The sequence below is a fragment of the Saimiri boliviensis genome, chromosome 11, assembly GCF_048565385.1.
Source record: "Saimiri boliviensis isolate mSaiBol1 chromosome 11, mSaiBol1.pri, whole genome shotgun sequence".
Taxonomy (NCBI): Eukaryota; Metazoa; Chordata; class Mammalia; order Primates; family Cebidae; genus Saimiri; species Saimiri boliviensis.
The window spans coordinates 99,425,085-99,445,915 of NC_133459.1; the positions used below are offsets into that span (position 1 = coordinate 99,425,085).

The 20,831-nt window shown below is 42.0% G+C and overlaps 1 protein-coding gene across 3 annotated transcripts in view; it reads right to left on the minus strand.

Moving 5' to 3' along the window:
- Window positions 1–15,997, minus strand: part of CTTNBP2NL (CTTNBP2 N-terminal like) — a 65,457-nt gene extending 49,460 nt beyond the window's left edge. Inside the window, exons 1-2 of one of the 3 annotated variants that reach the window (XM_039460921.2) lie at window positions 15,925–15,997; window positions 632–758 (exon numbers count right to left, since the gene is read on the minus strand). The gene's annotated coding sequence lies outside the window, so the exon portion shown is untranslated. Of the gene's footprint in view, window positions 1–631; window positions 9,020–15,611; window positions 15,897–15,924 lie in introns of those variants that run through there. The other 2 variants (XM_074381246.1, XM_074381245.1) reach the window with 2 other exon arrangements.
- Window positions 15,998–20,831: the final 4,834 nt, after the last annotated feature.

Here is a 20,831-nt window from a genome sequence, read left to right on the forward strand (position 1 = left end):
TAACTGCAACATTTCACTAACATGTCCCAACTTAGCTGGGTGTGGTGACTCACGCCTGTAATTCCAGCACTTTGGGAGGTGGAGGTGGGCTGATCACTTGAGGTCAGGAGTTTGAGACCCAGCCTGGCCAACATGGTGAAATCCTATCCACACTTAATACACAAAAAATTAGCCGGGCGTGGTGGTACTTGCCTGTAGTCCCAGCTACTTGGGAGGCTGAGGTAGGAGAATCACTTGAGCCTGGGAGGTGGAGATGGCAGTGAGCTGAAATCACGCCACTGCACTCCAGCCTGGTTGACAGACTGAGACTCTATCTAAAAAAAAAAGGGACCAACTCAGCTTAGTGTCTACATGAATACAATATAACTATTACACAGGAGGAAAGAAAGGCCACTGCTGTGTAACATAAGAACCAACAGATCTGTTTTTGCATATTCCAATAACCACACTTTATAAGTATTAAAATTTAACAATTCCTTCTGTTCTATGCATTTGAATGTAATCTCAATATATAGGACACTGCAATAAATTTTTGTCTGAAATACAAAAGAATAACAGTTTTAACTGCATTACATTTTAGGATAGCAGTGATATTCTTGGAGGTGAGGGTAGAGGTAGGGTAGATACTGACCTGATAATTGGCAGAGTCACACTTCAGTCCTCAAGTACAAACTGTTAAAAAGTTTTCTTCAGTAAAGAATTGGGAAATTGACAAATATGCTTAAAATGCCATTAGCATAGTGGAAATGTGTCCAATGCTGCAAAATAAGGAGAAATCTATTGTTCATGTGACTATACTATAAAGTTTGGTAAATCCCATTAATGTCAACTGTCATCGCTGATGAGGCCTGACAGCTATAGATTGATAATAACCAAAGAAGAAAATAGCCAGTTCTTCAAGTTGAAGTTGAATAATATATGAAAAATACCAGGAATCTGACTTCTCTTTTGCAACTAAAATAAGGGAAGGTAGAGGCTTCTGAGATCTTTTCAAGCTGTCCACCGCCATTTTAACTACTGACTTTTCTCTTCCTGAAATGACAAAAACCTATTTGCTTGAATCACCATGACTTAAGGACAATGCACGTAGACAGAAAAATATCATAATTACAACTGAAATTTTTAAACTGCCAAATTCATATAAGGAAAATTCTCATCTCTTCACCTTCCAACAACCCATAAACCAACAAATCAGCCTCTTAGCATCTTGACTGTCTATAAGGCTGATTACACATCCCCAGCTTCCACTTTTTCACATGTATGATCAGATGTTACATGTTAAATTATATGTAATTTTTTTGTTTATAATTTTCTAACAATGTATTTGGCCCAGCAAATTTTATTTAAATGATATGCCTAGGCCTGGTGCAGTGGCTCACGCCTGTAATCCCAGGACTTTGGAGTCCGAGGCAGGTGGATTATGAGGTGAAGAGTTCGAGACCAGCCTGACCAACATAGTGAAACCCCACCTCTAATAAAAATACAAAATTAGCTGGGTGTGGTGGCACATGCCTATAATCCCAGCTACTCAGGAGGCTGAGGCAGGAGAATCGTTTGAACCTAGGAGGTGGAGGTTGCAGTGAGCTGAGATGGTGCCATTGCATTCCAGCCTGGGTGACAGAGTGAGACTCTGCCTTGAGGGAAAAAAAAAGATAAATTTTATTTGATAAAATGTGATTTTCATCTTGTATTTTAAGGCACGAAATCTGAAAGCCCATCTGAGTTGCTGAAAACTAACAGTCAAATGGGGACAGTGTCAAAGGAAGAAATAATGCCACAGTAAGTCCTTGGTTGTTTCATTAAAACAAGAATCAGTTATTAAACTAATTATGAATCTCTCAGTTTAGGAGAGGAAGTATGAGTTTGTTATATAGTCAAGAATACAGACCCAACAACATATACACAAACCACTGAATAAGCTATTCCAGCAATTTCTGCCCAATATATGGGCAGAATTATGTGGCCCAGGATATTCAGAAAAAGGGTATTTGTAGCCTCATATTCATTATCAGAAAGATGATTGGCAGATTTTTGGTATGCCACATTGTAGTCTATAGATTCATTCCCTACTTACCTTCTAAGCTGTCTCTTGTCATTTTCATCATCAGTAACTCTCAAGGACAAGATCATTTCAACTAGATGCTCAGCTCATTCCTTCCAAGACCCAACTCTAATCCTTAGATTTTAGACACAGATATTTCTTTTTTTTTTTTTTTTTTTGAGACGGAGTTTCACTCTTGCTGCCCAGGCTGGAGTGCAATGGCACGATCTCGGCTCACCGCAACCTCCGCCTCCTAGGTTCAGGCAATTCTCCTGCCTCAGCCTCCTGAGTAGCTGGGATTACAGGCACACGCCACCATGCCCAGCTAATTTTTAGTATTTTTAGTAGAGACGGGGTTTCACCATGTTGACCAGGATGGTCTCGATCTCTTGACCTCGTGATCCACCCGCCTCGGCCTCCCAAAGTGCTGGGATTACAGGCTTGAGCCACCGCACCCGGCTAGACACAGATATTTCTTTTTTTTTTTTTTTTTTTGAGACGGAGTTTCGTTCTTGTTACCCAGGCTGGAGTGCAATGGCGCGATCTCGGCTCACTGCAACCTCCGCCTCCTGGGTTCAAGCAATTCTCCTGCCTCAGCCTCCCGAGTAGCTGGGACTACAGGCATGCACCGCCATGCCCAGCTAATTTTTGTATTTTTAGTAGAGATGGGGTTTCACCTTGTTGACCAGGATGGTCTCGATCTCTTGACCTCATGATCCACCTGCCTCGGCCTCCCAAAGTGCTGGGACTACAGGCGTAAGCCACCACGGCTGGCCCTAGACACAGATATTTCTAAGGAATGCTACAATCTCTAAATCTGAAATAAAAACCACTTGTAGACAAATTGTCTGGATACATTATCATACTCTGTGGTATAGTCAGCTGTAGCTATATTAAGCTTTTATTTTTTTATTGTTTTCTCAATAAAAATACATATAAATATATATCATAAAAAGATAAAGATATTTCTCTTTAAAAAAGATAATTTAATAGCCTGGAAAAATAAGCTCATTTAAGGGCTAAGTATAACACTTATTTTTATGTTATCAATAAGTGATTTCAAATGAGCCAGTCCAGTATACCATTTGGTCTATTTACAGGTTTCATCTCACCATGAAATTTTAGGCCAACAGCCAGGACAACATGAGTCTTTTTTTTTTTTTTTTTGGAGAGAAGTTTTGCTCTTGTTGCCCAGGCTGGAGTGCAATGGTGTGATCTCAGCTCACTGCAATCTCCGCCTCCCAGATTCAAGCAATTCTCCTACCTTAACCTCTCGAATAGCTGGGATTATAGATGTGTGCCACCAAAAATACACTAATTTTGTATTTTTAGTAGAGATGGGATTTCACCAAATTGGTCAGGCTGGTCTCCAACTCCTGACCTCAGATGATCTACCTGCCTTGGCCTTCCAAAGTGCTGGGATTACAGGCATGAGCCACCGTGCCCTGCTAGCATGAATCTTTTCTAGATGAACTTTCTTGTACCAATAGTCAGAAGTTATGGGTATCAAAAACTGCATACCCCGCACCAACCTCCTGTGCCTTCTTAACTGTAGTACTGATTTTGCCTAGAAGGATGTTGGTGCGGCTTGGGCTCTGATCTTTTCCCCTCTCTCGATAATACACAAGCTCCACTCATTCTGGTTTTGGTTGTGCTTCTTCCTTCTTGAAGAAGTCCCAGTTTCTGCTCTGGAATTCTGACTTAATTCCATAAGATAACAAGCATTGCTGCTCTTTTACCATATAGAGACTGAATGGCAAAAAAAGAAAGACCCTAAACAGCTTCTGCAGCTATGCAAGCAATAGAGCAGGACAGGGCAGGGCAGGGCAGGGTGGAGTACAAGCAAGATGTTTGTCTGTTATCTAGGGGTGAGCATATCTACTAGAACTGAAGGCTTGCTTTCTTTCCAGGTGGTAGGTGATAGGTTTTGCTACATAAGGTAGGAAAACAACATTTTCAGATGAGGCTTAGATAGTTCCTGACATAGAAACTCCTCAAAAAAATCTATATAGATTTTAATAAATCACTGGGCTAATTTTTTTAAAATCAGTAATTTTACCTAGGAGATCATTCTTGCAAAACTGGGTAAAAATCACTTTTTAATTATATACTCAGATATTCTTACAAGAAATTTATACTCAGCTATCAAATTTGAGAAATTTATATTTGGACTACAAATGACTCAGATTAAGGCCATTCAGTAAGTTTTTAGCATTGGTGATCAAAGTGATTAGTGATTAGCGAGCAAAGATGTAAAGGAAATTTACTCCAATTACGTAAAGGCTTTTTTTTTTTTTTTTTTTTTTTCCAGATAGTCTTGCTTGGTCGCCCAGGCTGGAGTGCAGTGGCTCAATCTTGGCTCCCTGCAACCTCTGCCTCCGCGGTTTAAGTGATTCTCCTGCCTCAGCCTCCCGAGTAGCTGGGCCTACAGGCGCCTGCTACCACGCCTGGTTAATTTTTGTATTTTTAATAGAAACGGAGTTTCACCATGTTGGCCAGGCTGGTCTAGAACTCCTGACCTTAAGTGATTCGTCCGCCTCAGCCTCCCAAAGTGCTGGGATTATAGGTGTGAGCCAGGGTGCCCTTTCAATCCATATAAGCCAAGCCAAAATATAGGAGGCCAGTTAGTTCTTAAAATTCAAAGAACCAAGACTGATATGTGAAATGGGTGTTTTTGATAGTTTCCCACAAAATCATGTACTTTCTTAAAAATACATGAAATGTTAATGAAAAAGAAACTTGCCACATTTACAAATACTAAATATGAATACAAACAAAATGCACTGCTATTTTAAAAAATGCATTGAAAGCTTCAGTTAACGAGTTGCTCCTTAAAAAAAATTAAAATGTATTCAAAGCAACCTCATATCAGGGGGTAGAAGGTGTTGACATCCTACCTTGACTATCTTGAAAGATTTAAGATTCTAATTTTTTAGACGGATTCTTTATTCATTTGGGATAAAAGAGTGACAACATTCTAAATAGTTCCTTTCATTCTTCTTTGGCATTTAAGGATTAGTCTAGGAACTAAATCATGTCAACCTGCTACTAGAAAATATTTTACTGGCTGGGTACAGTGGCTCATGCCTGTAATCTGAGCATTTTGGGAGGCCAAAGGAGGAGGATCAATTGAGGCCAGGAGTTCAAGACCAGCCTGGGCAACAGCAAGGACTTATCTCTACAAAAAATAAATAAATAAATAAATAATAAGAAAAGAAAGCTGATTTTGAAGGCCATGGCTCACACCTATAATCTCAGCACTTTGGGAGGCTGAGACTGGTGGATCACCTGAGCTCAGAAGTTGAAGACCAGCCTGGACAACATGGCAAAATCCTGTCCCTACAAAAAATGCAAAAATTAGCCAGGCTGGCCATGCGTGGTGGCTCACACCTATAATCCCAGCACTTTGGGAGGCCAAGACGGGTGGATCACCTGAGGTCAGGAGTTCGAGACCAGCCAGACCAACATGGAGAAACTCCATCTCTACTAAAAGTACAATATTAGCCGGGCATGGTGGTACATGCCTGTAGTCCCAGCTACTTGGGAGGCTGAGGCAGGAGAATCACTGGAACCCGAAGGCAAAGGTTGTGGTGAGCCAAGATCTTGCCATTGCACTCCAGCCTCGGTAACAAGAGCAAAACTCCATCTCAAAAAAAAAATTAGCCAGGGGTAGTGGTGTGTGCCTATAGTCCTAGCGATTTGGAAGGTTGAGACAGGAGAACTGCTTGAGCCTGGGCAGTGGAGGTGGCAGCGAGGCAAGATTACACCACTGTACTCCAGCCTGGGCAATGGAGCAAGACCCTGTCTCAAAACAAAACAAAACAAAAAAAAAAGAAAAGAAAGCTGTTTTTGTTACTATTTACAAAAGTTCTAAAATCAAGGTACAATAACTAATCTCATTTTATCCAATCCAATATTAAACAGTATAAGATTTATATCTCAAATCAAGCTTCTCTCAGTTAAAGGTAAAAAATATTACTGGGAATATTTGGATAACTATAACACATGCATTAAATATATATAACACAGGCTGAGTTGTACTTCCTCAAAATCTCTATGTTAAAGTCCTAAGCCCCAGTACCTCAAAATGTGACTGAATTTGTAGACAGGATCTCTAATGAGATAATTAAGTTAAAATGAGGTCATTAGGGTGGGATTTAATCCAATATGACTGGTATCTTATAAGAAGAGGAAATAGAGATATAGATGGGTCAAAGGTAAGACAATGTGAAAACAGCCATTTTTATTTATAAGCCAAGGAGAGATGCCTCAGAAGAAAGCAATCTTCTCCACACACTGATATCAGACTTCTAGGCTCCAGAATCATGAAAAAATAAATTTTTATTTTTTAAGCCACCCCATCTGTGGTACTTTGTTATGGCAGCCCTAGCAAACTCACACAACATGTTAACCACTTACTACATTGACAGACTATTAGAACAACTAGATCGAACCTAACTGTAGGTAAGGGGATCTAAGCCGTTTTCTTACCATGACAGCATTGTAACATACTATTTTTCAGAATGCCTTGCTTATCAGTCTTTTTTTCCAGCCACACTACAGACAGCATTATATAAAACAGAATGGTTTGGGAGCATTTTTAGAAAAATTCAATTTCAGGATCCCACGAGGATGTTTTGAGTTATCCTGAAATATAATATGAACAGAACACTTACAAAGAAATTACAATGGTGCCAAGGGATCAAGATGCTTGTTTATTCAATACTGCCAACATAGACTTTGAAGTAGGTCTCAAGACACCAGCTCTATAATTAAGCTAATACTCTTTAGGGTCAACATTTATAATACTGTAGTATTCTATTCAAATATACAGAGCTCTATTCACATTCAAAGCCGATTTCAGGTTACCAGATTATCTGGATCTATGTTTAGTACAGAAACTAATTATGATATATGATCAGCAATAATCATCACCAGCTCAGAGTTCTATAGCATAGTTTTCTAAGAAGAATTTAAACAATAGTAGTAATAATGAAAAAAGACAAACATTTATTGGGCTAAACATTAACGTATGCCAGACAGTGTTCTAAATACTTGACATGTACAGGTATTAATGAATTCAGTCTTCACAACCACCTTTGGTGGATGATGAATCCCCAACAAATTCATCACCATTATCATCCTCCTCCTCATTTAACAGACGAGAAAGCTGAGGCATGGAGGCTAAATAACTTGCTCAAAGCCTCACAGCTAGTATGTGGTAGAAATGGGCTGTGAACCCAGGTAAATTGACTCCAGAGACTCCCTTGGGAACCACTGCTTACATCTGATCTTCTCATTTTATCAGCCTTAGGAACTGTATGGTGGGAAAACTTCAGCTAAAGAAAGATTCTCAAAGCTGGAAGGAGCCTCAGCAACAATCTAATTCAGCATTCTAATTTTACAGATGAGTACTGAGGCCAGAGTTGTTATGTGAATACAATTAAACAGAACTAGGTCTAGCACACAAGTGTTTTTAAGATCCAGTCTAATTCACTTTCTGGGATAAAAGGTATCAGGTTTTGTTTTGTTTAGTTCTAAGACTCATGCAACTCTGCTGTATCTCTCTGTGAGTATAAGAGTAAGAATATGTGAGTATGTGTGTACGCATCTGTCTTTCTCTTACTGTCTCTCTTATATGGTGCCAGCAAGATTTATATGTATATTGAAGAAAAGAAGGAAGTAGCCTTACCACAAACAAACATTCAAATATCTTTTCCCTCAAATGAAACATTAGTGCAAAGCTATTAAAAACAGGTCTGGGCCGGGCGTGGTGACTCACGCCTATAATTCCAGCACTTTGGGACACCGAGGCAGGCAGATCACCTGAGGTCAGGAGTTCAAGACCAGCCTGGCCAACATGGTGAAACCCCATCTCTACTAAAAATGCAAATACTAGCCAGGTGTGGTGGTGCGCACCTGTGATCCCTGCTACTCAGGTAGCTGAGGCAGGAGAATCGCTTGAACTCGGGAGGTGGAGGTTGCAGTGAGCCAAGATCGAACCACTGCACTCCAGCCTGGATATCCGTTCATACCGTTTCAAGTATTCTCATCTGAGACAAGACCAAACTAGAAGAACTACATTAGTTAAACTACTGAAATGGATGTTAAAGAAAATGAATAATGACTTTTATATTAATAAATTTTTTATCATTGAACATTTTATGAAAGATCTGTCTTTTATCATCAGAATATTACCAGAAGACTGAATCATTTCAATATTATTTGTTAGATGGCTTTACTTCATTTAAATTAAATTATAACATGATTTCAATCAAATATGTATCTGTCTCTAGTGTCTATCTGGCCATCAGAGTCTAACTACTCTGTCTATTCTGAAATAATGCCACCATAACTTGTAAAATACCACAAGGAAACAATACCATGTAGATTGAGTATTTTCAGTAAAATGATTCATGGGCCACAATTCTAGAGGCAGCCTGGAATGCAAACCCTTCAAATGCTAATGTAGGATGAAGTTGTTGACTCCACTAGGATACCACACTGGGGAGAAACTCTGGAGTATGGTGCCAAGGATTAATCATAAAACAGTTAAGGTATCTGTATTTTAGCTATGCCCATAACCTGAGTTTCTCTAAGATGCAAAAAAACTTCAAATAATCCTCTAACAGAAATATAACTGGTGATGTTGTTTTGCCTTGTAAGTCAGGTAACTGACTTAAAAAAACCTCTTTGAATCATTTAATCTTTTTTTTTTTTTTGAGACGTAGTTTCACTCTTGTTGCCCAGGCTGGAGTGCAATGGCACGACCTCGGCTCACCGCAACCTCTGCCTCCTGGGTTCAGGCAATTCTCCTGCCTCAGCCTCCTGAGTAGCTGGGATTACAGGCACGCACCACCATGCCCAGCTAATTTTTTTTGTATTTTTTAGTAGAGACGGGGTTTCACCATGTTGACCAGGATGGTCTTGATCTCTTGACTTCATGATCCACCCGCCTCGGCCTCCCAAAGTGCTGGGATTACAGGCTTGGGCCACCGCGCCCAGCCCTGAATCATATAATCTTTGAAGTTCAGTTCTTTATCTAAATGGACATAACAAACACACTGTAATGGCTGCATTGTTTAAATGAGTCAGTGACTGGTCAGTTCCCTCATTTCTCATCCTTAAAGACCATACCGCCGGGTGTGGTGGCTCAAGCCTGTAATCCCAGCACTTTGGGAGGCCGAGGCGGGTGGATCACGAGGTCAAGAGATCGAGACCATCCTGGTCAACATGGTGAAACCCCGTCTCTACTAAAAATACAAAAAATTAGCTGGGCATGGTGGCACGTGCCTGTAATCCCAGCTACTCAGGAAGCTGAGGCAGGAGAATTGCCTGAACCCAGGAGGCGGAGGTTGCGATGAGCCGAGATCGTGCCATTGCACTCCGGCCTGGGTAACAAGAGTGAAACTCTGTCTCAAAAAAAAAAAAAAAAAGACCATACCATCTACAAGGATAATGAAGTTTTCCTTTTCCAATAGGACATCACTGTTTATCATTCATGTGTCTACTTTACAAATCAAAAAGAAGTTTACTTCTGACTTTTGGCAGACTGATTTGCTCCAAACAGAAAGAGATGGCCTGGCCAGTTCCCGGGAAAGTCAGTTTAGGGACATGTTCAACAAATGTCCAGGCCAACTGTATCTGCACAATATTTGGGAAAAGTCTACTCTTCTGCCTAGATTTTTTGTGCCTTTAACATACAGGTAAACCCATGCTTTCACTGAATTTTAACAACTCTTATTAGGTCACAACTTTAACTTGTGGTTACTGAGAAATGAGTTTTCTAAAACAATCACAGCAATTTTTACATTAAATTAAATGCATAATGTATCTACATTTGTAATCAACAGCAGCTATCACATTCTATTACGTTAATTCATCTGTTTACATATCTGTCTTCTGTCTCACAAGAGTCTGAACTCATCTGAACAACTACTCTGTTCAACTTGATCAAACTTGGCACTAGGAGCCTCTGGTTCAAAGAGAAACTTAGAAAATGCTGGCTGGAAAGAAATGTACAGCACCTTCAATCTCAGCCAACACAACTGGACTTAACCTTTTAGAAAACAGGAAGCCACTAAACACTTTTAACCTGGTGAAAATCATAACAAAAGCATAGTTTTAGGAAGGTTAATGCTTACAGTACAAAGCTGACTTGACTGAAGAAAAAATGGAAACAGAAAAAGTAGGTGAGAGAAAAATTTAACAGCATAGGTATGAGGCAAAAATGTATGAACTAGGACGGTAGCAGTAAGAATGGAAGAGACTGACAAAAGAGACATTAAAAACAATTTACTTAGTTACTTAAGAATTTACTTACAGTAAATGACTGATTTTCATTTAGGGAGGTAAGAGGGGAAACAATTCCAGATCAGCTGAGGTTTTGAGACTGGGTAACTAGAACGATGATGCCATGATGCCGTTAGCAAAAACAGGGATGTTAGAAACGGAACTGGGTTTACTGGGGAAATGATGACTGTGATATGAGACATGCCGAATGAGAAGTAATTCGACCCCCAAGAGGAACGTGTTAAGAGTCTGTTAATGTGGTGAGGGCTAAGGGTTTAGAAGTGAAGAAGCTTTTGAGGACAGGGCCTTCTGAGGAAATTTATTCTGTGCCCTCAATTTAAGGACAAGAGGCAACAGGATGAAACTGATCTACAGGGCTAGACCAGGTCATTGCTATACCCTCAAATATTAAGTCGGTTAAGAACTAGATTGGTTCTGTTGTTACTTCTGTAGCACCTGCTGTTAACAGAAAGGACTATTTAGCAGAAACCAAGTAATGAGGGCCTCCCCCAGTCCCCACTCTTCAACAACAACAACAAAAAAAACCAGTTTGTGTTCCTTTCTTTTTCCTGTAACTTACCTGTTAGTTATCCTTCATCCTTCTCTCCCTTGTAACTTATAATTCTTATCTCATGTTAAAACAATTCATCTCTGCTTCTCCCTTCTCTTCTTCCCTGGCTCTCACTTATTTACGGCAGGAGACCCAGAGCACACTTCAGCTTCAGCCTAGCCTTTCCCAGCAGCTTTCCGCAAAGAATCTACACAGATGGCTCCCGAAGCTCAGGGTCAGGAGTCTTGTCTATATAGACCCCTTAATCCTGTGCTCTCCTATTTTCCTTTTTAGTTTCTATTAAACTCAGCAACAATTAAGGGTTGCATTCTTTAAATTCAGTAACAATTTAGAACTATATTCTTTGTGGCTCCAGAATTCAGAAAGGATAAATTAAACTGCAAATGACACATTTAGATTGGAAGTTCTGGCTCTGTACCTGAAATGTGGAGTTTGGAAATAATTGGCAAAGAGGAACCATATTACTGTATTGCATTACATAGTTCAATGCCTCCTTGTAGTCTTGTTTTCTTGAACACACAGACTCCCGCCCTTCACCTTCCCCCACCTCTACTCAACTCCCCTATCCATGTTTTCTTCTCAATCCAGTTTTGGTTGTTCCTATCATAGCTCCTTACTTTGGGGACAGTGGGAGAGGCTGTCTTTAAAAGTAAGGTAAAAACCACTTTTAGTCAAAATTATCGTTAAAAGTCGCTTAAATTTCACAGAAGGTACAATTCTGCACAGTAATCACAGTATCCACAAAACCGTTTATATGACACTCAGGATGGTGCTGCTAAATGAGTAGAGCTTGGAGTAGAGCAACTGACAATTCAGAAAGAAGACATCAGCAGGCTGAATCCCTTGCCCTTCTTTTTCCTTGGGCCAAAAAACTCAAGAAAGATAATTTGCATGACAAAATTATTAAACACACACACTCCAAGATAGATACACACTCTCCTAAAAATCCTTGACTCAGATGCTTGAGATCACAACATATACAAGCAAGCTTTGTTTCCCTCTCCTTAGGACTTAGACATAAGTTGAAAAATTTAAAACAAAACCAGTCAATAACTGAAATCCAGCACTAATTCTTCACCTTTGCTAACATGCTGAAGGGATAAAAGAATGTTTAGGGCCGGGCGCGGTGGCTCACGTCTATAATCCCAGCACTTTGGGAGGCCGAGACGGGTGGATCACGAGGTCGAGAGATCGAGACCATCCTGGTCAACATGGTGAAACCCCGTCTCCACTAAAATTACAAAAAATTAGCTGGGCATGGTGGCGCGTGCCTGTAATCCCAGCTACTCAGGAGGCTGAGGCAGGAGAATCGCCTGAACCCAGGAGGCGGAGGTTGCAGTGAGCCGGGATCGCGCCATTGCACTCCAGCCTGGGTAACAAGAGCGAAACTCCGTCTCAAAAAAAAAAAAAAAACAAAACAAAACAAAACAAAACAAAAAAAGAATGTTTAATATTTAATAATTTAACTCACATGCCAAGTGCTAATAATTATATCTATCAATTACTAAGTGCTTTTTATATTCTGGGCACCTTGCTTTGTGATATACCTATGTGTATATTCGTGTAATCCTATCCTTTTTTTTTTTTTGAGACAGAGTCTCACTCTGTCACCCAGGCTGGAATGCAGTGACACAATCGCAGTTCACTGCAACCTTCGCCTCTAGGGTTCAAGCAATTCTCGTGCCTCAACTTCCTGAGTAGCTGGTACTACAGGCACACACCACCATGCCTGGCTAATTTTTGTATTTTTAGTAGAGACAGGGTTTTGCATATTGGCCAGGCTGGTCTCAAGCTCCTGGCTTCCAGTGATCCACCCGCTTTGGCCTCCAAAAGTGCTGTGATTACAGATGTAAGCATCCGCGCCTGGCCTATTCGTGTAATCCTTAAGGAAATCTCTCCAAGTTATTTCTACGTCACAGTTGAGGAAACTGAGACTGAGCTATGGTGAAGACAGAAAATTATTTTCTTGCCCTGGATCACATAGTGATCCCACACAGAGTTGGAATTTGAACCTAGGTTTGCCTTTAAAGTCTGTGCTGTAAGTACATTTTCCAGGCTCATGATAAGTAAGCCATTTTCTCATTAAAATGCTTTAAACTGAAGTTTGGAAGATTTAATTTTTAGTCATTAGCAGCAAATCTCAGAAATTTAAATTTTGTTAATTTTTAATTTTTTTTTTTTTGAGACGGAGTTTTCGCTCTTGTTACCCAGGCTGGAGTGCAATGGCGCAATCTCGGCTCACTGCAACCTCTGCCTCCTGGGTTCAAACAATTCTCCTGCCTCAGCCTCCTGAGTAGCTGGGATTACAGGCACGCGCCACCATGCCCAGCTAATTTTTTGTATTTTTAGGAGAGACGGGGTTTCACCATGTTGATCAGGGTGGTCTCGATCTCTCGACCTCCTGATCCACCCGCCTCGGCCTCCCAAAGTGCTGGGATTACAGGCTTGAGCCACCGCGCCCGGCTAATTTTTAATTTTTTGAGATGAAGTTTTTCTCTTGTTGCCCAGGCTTGAGTGCAATAGGACAATCTCAGCTCACTGCAACCTCCACCTCCTGAGTTCAAGCGATTCTCCTGCCTCAGCCTCCCAAACAGCCAGGATTACAAGAATGAGCCACCACACTCTGCCTTGCAGATATTTCTTTATAGGAAATTCAATATTTTAGTCACTTAAGACATTGCAATTTCATAAGACAGCAGATGGGAAAAATCAAGTTAAAAGAAGACAACAAGTAGGCTGTTTATACTAACAAGTTGTATCACATCTTATCAGTGCATTACCTGTCAGTCTACCATAAGGTGACAGCCTCAAACTAAATTAAACACTCATTAAGTCATTCTAGGAACTGTGAAAGATACAAAGATGAAAAACAAAAAATACCACTATCTGCCTTCAAAGAATTTATAATTCGAGGAGAGACAGCAGACATATATCCTCGCATACTATGCTTTTCTTCATCTAGCATGACGAAACAGATGTTGAAAAGGTTAAAAGTTAAGATTTTCAAGACCCAAAAGTGTAACAAACAGATCTTGCTTACTGTGCTAAATAATAAAAGAACATTGTTTGCTTTTCCTCTCTATTAAAGCCTGGCAATCGCCACAACTTTTGTTTCCTTAAACTCTTACCTTAGTTTATTTTCTGTTCTCTGCTGACATAATACGACTTATCTTTTTGGGATTTTCTGTTCTGCTTTTAGTTTTTTCTGCTGTAATTGCTGGGGGACAATGTCTTACTCTTCTATTGCAGCACACATTGTGTTTGCTAGAGACACCTCCAGTTTCTTCTTTGTACTTTCTTATTGGAGATTTGGAAACAATCGCTGAAAAGAACTGTGAGCACCCAGTGGCTCTGAAACTTTGAAACCTAACTATTTAAAAATAATTACCTTCAGGAAGTCTACCTTCAGGAAGTCTAATCAAGCAGGTAAAAGACAACAGTCATTACAATCACCCTTTGTCATTCCAACTCCTTGCATTTTATTGCTATCAGCTTTTGCAATAGCTGACAGTGGGGAGGTGGACTTGAGGTTGAAAGCAAAAGAAACTACGCTAAAAATACGGCAATTTTTACGGCAAATTTTAATATATAAAAATGCTAGCGATAGATGATTATTGGAGAGTCAATGACATTAACATGAGATCAAGATCAACACTTTGCACCTGCTGAAATGAAGGCCAACTTGACAAAGCCTTTAGAAACACACTAGAGAGACACTTTTTGGTAAATGTGAATTGCTAAAATTTCTATCTTGCCTTTATTTACTCTTATCTCTGAAATTTAAAAATTGTTCTTTTCATCCTCTCAATTTTGGTAGATGATTGGAAAACCAATCAAAATATATATGTGTTTCCCTGGGGCGGGGGGAGGGAGGCACTATAAAAAAGGGGTTGGAGAGTAACCACAGGCCACAGGACTAGATTAATCATAAACCTAGATAACTGAACCTGAATTTTCTTCAAATACTTCCTGCCTTTTATTTCAACCTGCCGTATACCTTCAAGGGTAACTGCAGTCTCCCTGAGCAATGGACCAGCCCACCCTAGACTGGGATATACTCATTCCTAATCAACTGCTATTTACTTTTGTATACTGTTTCATTTGAAAACACGATGTTATTCATTGGCTGTCAAGCCACATACACTGCATTCCTGCCCACACAAAGCCAACTCCGCAGATATTCAACACACCCACCTCACTGTGAAATGTAAGATGGCTTTTCAGCAAGTTCTCAGGGAAGAAATAGGGTGGAAAAGGAAAAAATGAAACGCAGTTCAAACCTAAGAAACCCTGAGAGGCTGGACTATCCCAGAAGGAACAAAGTAGAGGGAAGGTACACAGGGTAAAGGAGAGGAGGTCCTATTTCTCCCTCTTTCAGAGTCCAAAGAAGTCCCGAAGCAGGAGAGCCCTTGACTCCTCAGAAGGCCAGAGGATGCCAGGGACGGCGGGAGGAAGACTGAGTATCAGAATGGGGGATGGGAAGAACTTAAGTCGGGGAAGCTGCTTCCTCGGTAAAGCTGGCTCTCTAGGTCGCGTCTTTGATTTTTGCTTCGCCCCATCCTTCCTTTTCGGAAAACACTAATTTTACCTTACGGAGGAAAGCAGCTCCAGTCCCAGCCTGGCGAGCTGCGGCAGGTGTAGGGAGGGATGTATGGCCTTCCGGGGGTACAAAACGGGGTTGGGGGCGGCAGCCTAGAGAATCGGTACCTGTGAGTCCTCTCTGCCAAGGCCGAGGTGAGGGCTGGGAGAAGCCTTTAAATGAAGGGTGTCAGAGGGAACCCCCTTCTGAGGAGCTGGGAATCGACGAGGGACAAAAAGTAGCCGTGAGGACCCTCGAAGGATGAGGAGCCGCCTCCTCGGGGAATACCGGGAGGTGGAGGAGACGGCCCCGCCCCCTCAGGGGATGGGCCCAGCAGCCGTTGGGACGGCGGCGGGAGGCTATCGGTGCACCTACCCTCTCTTTACTCTCTAGAACCCGGCCTCCCAGTCATCACCAAGCCCCAGGGCCAGCGGCTCCTACCTTTCCGCGACGCTCCGGGAACCACTCTCCTCCGCCTCCACTCCCCATCCACAGCGGCTGAGGCTCCGCCCCCTCAGCCGCCCGGCGGGGGCATTGGCATTCACCATCGCCAATCGTCTCCTTGCTTCTCCAGCCTCGGCTCCAATCCGCGCCGGCTGGAGGCGGGGCTTCTCCAATGTCATTCAAGCTCCTCCCGGGGCCCCAAGATCCCTTTTGTTTGGGAAGAGCAAGGCTGGGATTGAGCTCGCGTCACTTCCGGGAGGAAGTGCCCGCCTCGGTCCCGGGCTTCAGGGTGGGCTCGTGTCCGCACCCCTCCCGGCCCGGCGTCTGCAACTTTCCACCTTCTGCGTGGTTTCTGGGCAGCACCGTGGCTAGTGCTTCGTGCTTTTCCCTGATTGTATGGGGAGTTTAGGAAGGGAGGGCTCTGGTAGCCTGAGCGATTGGGATTTTATCCAGAATGTTAATAAATGAAGTGGGCTTTGGTATCTGCCTTAGAATGAATTCGCTGTTGAAAACGTGGCTTCCTTGCTCCCGCCACCTTTTTTTTTCTTTTTTCTGTGGGCGTGGTGCTGGAAGCAAGATTGCAAAGATGAAACACCTGGAGATCACCCTTCTCCCAACCACATTTTGTACGGAGGAGGATACTTAATTTTGTTAGACGTAAACCCAGCCGACCTTTCTTCCAGGCGGAAGTCGAATAATTGCAAATTTGTGTGGCAGGTTTTTTCTCTCTATGCTTGCCAACTGAGGCGACTTTTTTCTGTCCTTGGCCTCATTATATTGTGGGGAATGGTTTGCAGTGAAGCTGAAACAGTGGAGAGTACAGAGGATGCAAGGAATGTCTGCCTCGTGAACACAGGAATGCAGATCTTAGAGGCAGCAAGTCCTAGGCAGGACCAAATAACAGAGAGGAGTGGATGTTTAACTAGCTGTATCCCTACCTGAGGTCAAAGTTTTTGAATTCCGTTTCCATCGAATGGCTGTCAGCTCACAGATTGATTCAACTGGTTACATTTACAATAACCACATTATTTTAAATATAAGTATTTATGAGACAAATATAACGCATAATTATTAATTAATAATTAATACATTATCCCTAAGCTTAGCAATTACAGTTCGCAAGACAGCATTAGGGACCTAGTACTTGCCTAGTCAGACAGTCCTCAAGGCAGATGCAGCCTGCCTCATGCGGTTTACAGTCTGACCGAGGGACGTAATCAGTCTGTGCCATTAAGTCCGAATGAAGTAAAGAAGTATTTATGTTATCATTGTGCCATGTACTTTCATTTAATGGTATTTTATGTCATCTTCAGTACTATGTGAGAAATCTATCCTACAGTGTAGGATAGATATCATTGTGTCCAATTTACGGATGAGAAGACAGAGATTCAGAGAAATCAAATAAAAGCTAGTAAATGGTAAAGAACTTCCACTAAGGATGTGTAACTCCAAACTTATGCCGTATTCTGCTCACTTCATGTTGGCTCTCACAGGGTGGACTGAGAATGGGCGTGGATGATTGTAAAGCAAACATTAGAGCCAGAAGGACAGCTCCATGCCTCCTCCTGTTGATTTTAGGCTTGGGAGGGTCATCTCTATATATGAAGGATAGCAAGACTATGTGTGGAGGTGCTCAATGGCAGCATAAGTGAATCTGGAGTAATGACATAGGATATACCAAACTTCAGAAAGGCATCATGCCTTGTGTTCTGAAGACTGACAATCTGGAAGGTAAATGAAGGACCAGGCACATAGTAGGTACTCAATAAATACTGACTTGAAACAAAATGTCTGATATGGTTGCAAATACAGTGTGTTAGGTGCTGGAACAGGCAAAAAAAAAAAAAAAACTTGAAAAATCCCATTTCCTCCTCCTCCCCTTTGCTCTGCTTATGAGGAAGTGGTGGGAGAACAGGCTATTTTCTGCTGGCTCTGAGTCACTCTAAGAGTTGTTCTAGTGAATCAGCTCCTCCCATTTTTTTTTTTTTTTTTTTAGATTATATCATTGCGCTCCAGCCTGGGAGACTGGAGTGCAATGACACAATCGGCTCACTACAACCTCCACCTCCCGGGTTCAAGATATCCTCCTGCCTCAGCCCCCCTAGTGGCTGGAATTACAGGCACCTGCCACCACGCCTGGCTAATTTTTGTATTTTTAGTAGAGACTGGGTTTCTCCGTGTTAGCCAGGCTGGTCTCGAACTCCTGACCTCAGGTGAACCACCTGCCTCGGGCTCCCAAAGTGCTGGAATTACAGCCACGAGCCACCATGCCCGGCAGCTCTTCCCTTCTTTCTCTCCTTCCCTTTGTATCGGTTAACCCACCACCACCCATTCTTTTCTCCAGCTGACTGGGTGGGAGCAGTGCTCTATGACCTACTTCTTTTAGAGCAATGGGCAGCACCCCTGATTTCCTGGCTTCCCTTCTGCCTATTCCTGAGTGTAGAAGGATTCAGCAAAAGTGAGAACATCCCTGCCTTGTAGGATTCAGAGTCCCTGAGGGTGTTCAGATTGCTTTCCTTTTAATTTTTCACTCCTGGAAGTAGTGAACAGGCAGGGCTTGTGAACCTCGTGTATCTTTCAGACTGCAGAAGTGAGAGAGTTATGGAGCTTTGTGATTCTTCAATGTATAAACCTTGTAAATAAATGTAGAGTCTGGTGCAGAGGTGTACACAGAGGTTAAAAAATGATTCGTAACAATATCTTAGATTTGTATAACAAAATATAACATTTTAATGTCTATTATTTTATCAAATGGACAGTAAAATATTTATTAAATGCTTATTGTGTATCAGGCAACAACTTAAAGTGCTTAAAAATTATAGATTGTGTCAATTGTTTTCCAAATAGGTAAACTTTCTAAGTAGGGGTTCCATAAATGTTTATTGCTGGTTTTGGGAGGCAGAGGTGGAGTAAAAGAGGCCTAGACTAGAGGTCAAAAAATCTGGAGTCTAGTTCTGGCTTAAAACAACAGAAGTATGTTCTCTCTCAGCTCTTGAGGCTAGAGGTATAAAATCAGGGCGTTGACAAGACTGGTCCCTTCTGGGGACTCTGAGAGATGCTCCATCCCAGGCCTCTCCCCTTGCTTCTGGTGGCTCCCAGTGATCACTGGCTTGTAACTACATCATCCCAACCCCTGCCTCCGTCTTCACAGCCTTCTTCCCTCTGGACCTCAGCCCTTTCTGTATGTCTGTGTGGTTTTTTTTTGAGACGGAGTCTTGCTCTGTTGCCAGGCTGGAGTGGAGTGGTGCAATTTTACCTCACTGCAACCACTGCTTCCCGGGTTCCGGTGAGTCTCCTGCCTCAGCCTCCTGAGTAGCTGGGACTGCAGGCATGCACTACCACGCCCAGCTAATTTTTTGTGTTTTTAGTAGAGACCGGGTTTCACCATGTTGGCTAGGATGGTCTTGATCTCTTGACTTTGTGATCTGCCCACCTTGGCCTCCCAACCTCTTCTCTTCTTCTAAAGGCTCCACTCATATGGGACTTAGAGCCCACTCTAATCCACCACGATCTCATCTGAACCCATTATATCTGCAAAGATCTCATTTCCAAATAAATTCACAGTCTGAGATAGGTGCACATGAATTTTGGGGCCACACCATTCAACCCAATGCATAAACCTACTTGGCAAAGTAACCTTATTACTTAACTCCATTTAAGTCCATTGATAAAAGGCATGAAAGTTGTGGACTAATTCCTAAGATCATCTCAGCCTATGATTTAATATAATGATATATGCTAGATGCATTAATCAAACTATTAAATTATGTGCTAAGCATTATGTAATTTTTTTATATGACATCTCATTTCACCCTTAAAATAATACCATGAGATAGATGCTAATAGTCCCCTTTTGCAGGTGAGGAAATTGAGGTACAGAGGTCCAATGTCATGGACTTCAGAAGTGATGAAGACAGAATATTTACTTAGATCTGATTGCAACTCATACCCTCAGAATTACTGTGCTCTATCATCTCTCCATCATGCTAAGTGGGTTAGGAAGATGGGGAATGCTACACATATTTTCAGATTTGATTTATGGAATATTTGGAGCTGAGTAGCAATTTTCTGGAGTTACGTGTATAGTTTGGACAATTTTATTTTATTTAATTAAAATATGTATTGAGACAGGGCCTCACTCTCGCCCAGACTGTAGTGCAGTGGCCCGATCTCCCGGAGTGCAGTGGTCCAATCTCCGTTGACGGCAATCTCTGCCTCCCAGGCTCAAGCTGTTCTCCGGCCTCAGCCTCACAAGTAGCTGGGATTACAGGCGAGCGCCATTACCGTTGGGCTAATTTTTGTATTTTTAGTAGACACGGGGTTTCACCATGTTGGCCAGGCTGGTCTCGAACTCCTGACCTCAAACGATCCACCTGCCTCGGCCTCCCAAAGTGTTGAGATTACAGGCGTGAGACACCGCGCTCAGCCTGGACTGATTTTAAAACAAGGGAAACTGAGAGAAGCGGGAATAGTGGGTGGTAATAAGACTTAGTAGATAGGAGGAGAGCTATGGGCATTTACCTGAACTTGTTTCTTCATTTGTTAACTGAGTTAATAGTCTCTGTCTACAAGACCAGGTGGTTGTTAGTACCCAAGCGATCTGATGTACATGAAAGTATAAAGTACCTGGGAGACCTTGCTCAAGCTCTTCCTCTTCTCTGAGTCCCAGACTCCAGCTAAACATCTGGGGCTCCAAAAGTCTTCTAGATGTGACCCACTGAACTGGGACTTACCAAGATGCTGAATGCGGAGTGAGCTAGGTGTGTAAGTTGAAGTGAACGGGAAAAGTGATGAAAACTAATGCTTTATTTCTTCTGGCTTGTCTTCACTATCTCCTTTTCCTCACTCTTTCCCCCCCAACCCCCCACCGCCCCTTCTCCCCGGGGGCTGATGAGGAGGTCAAA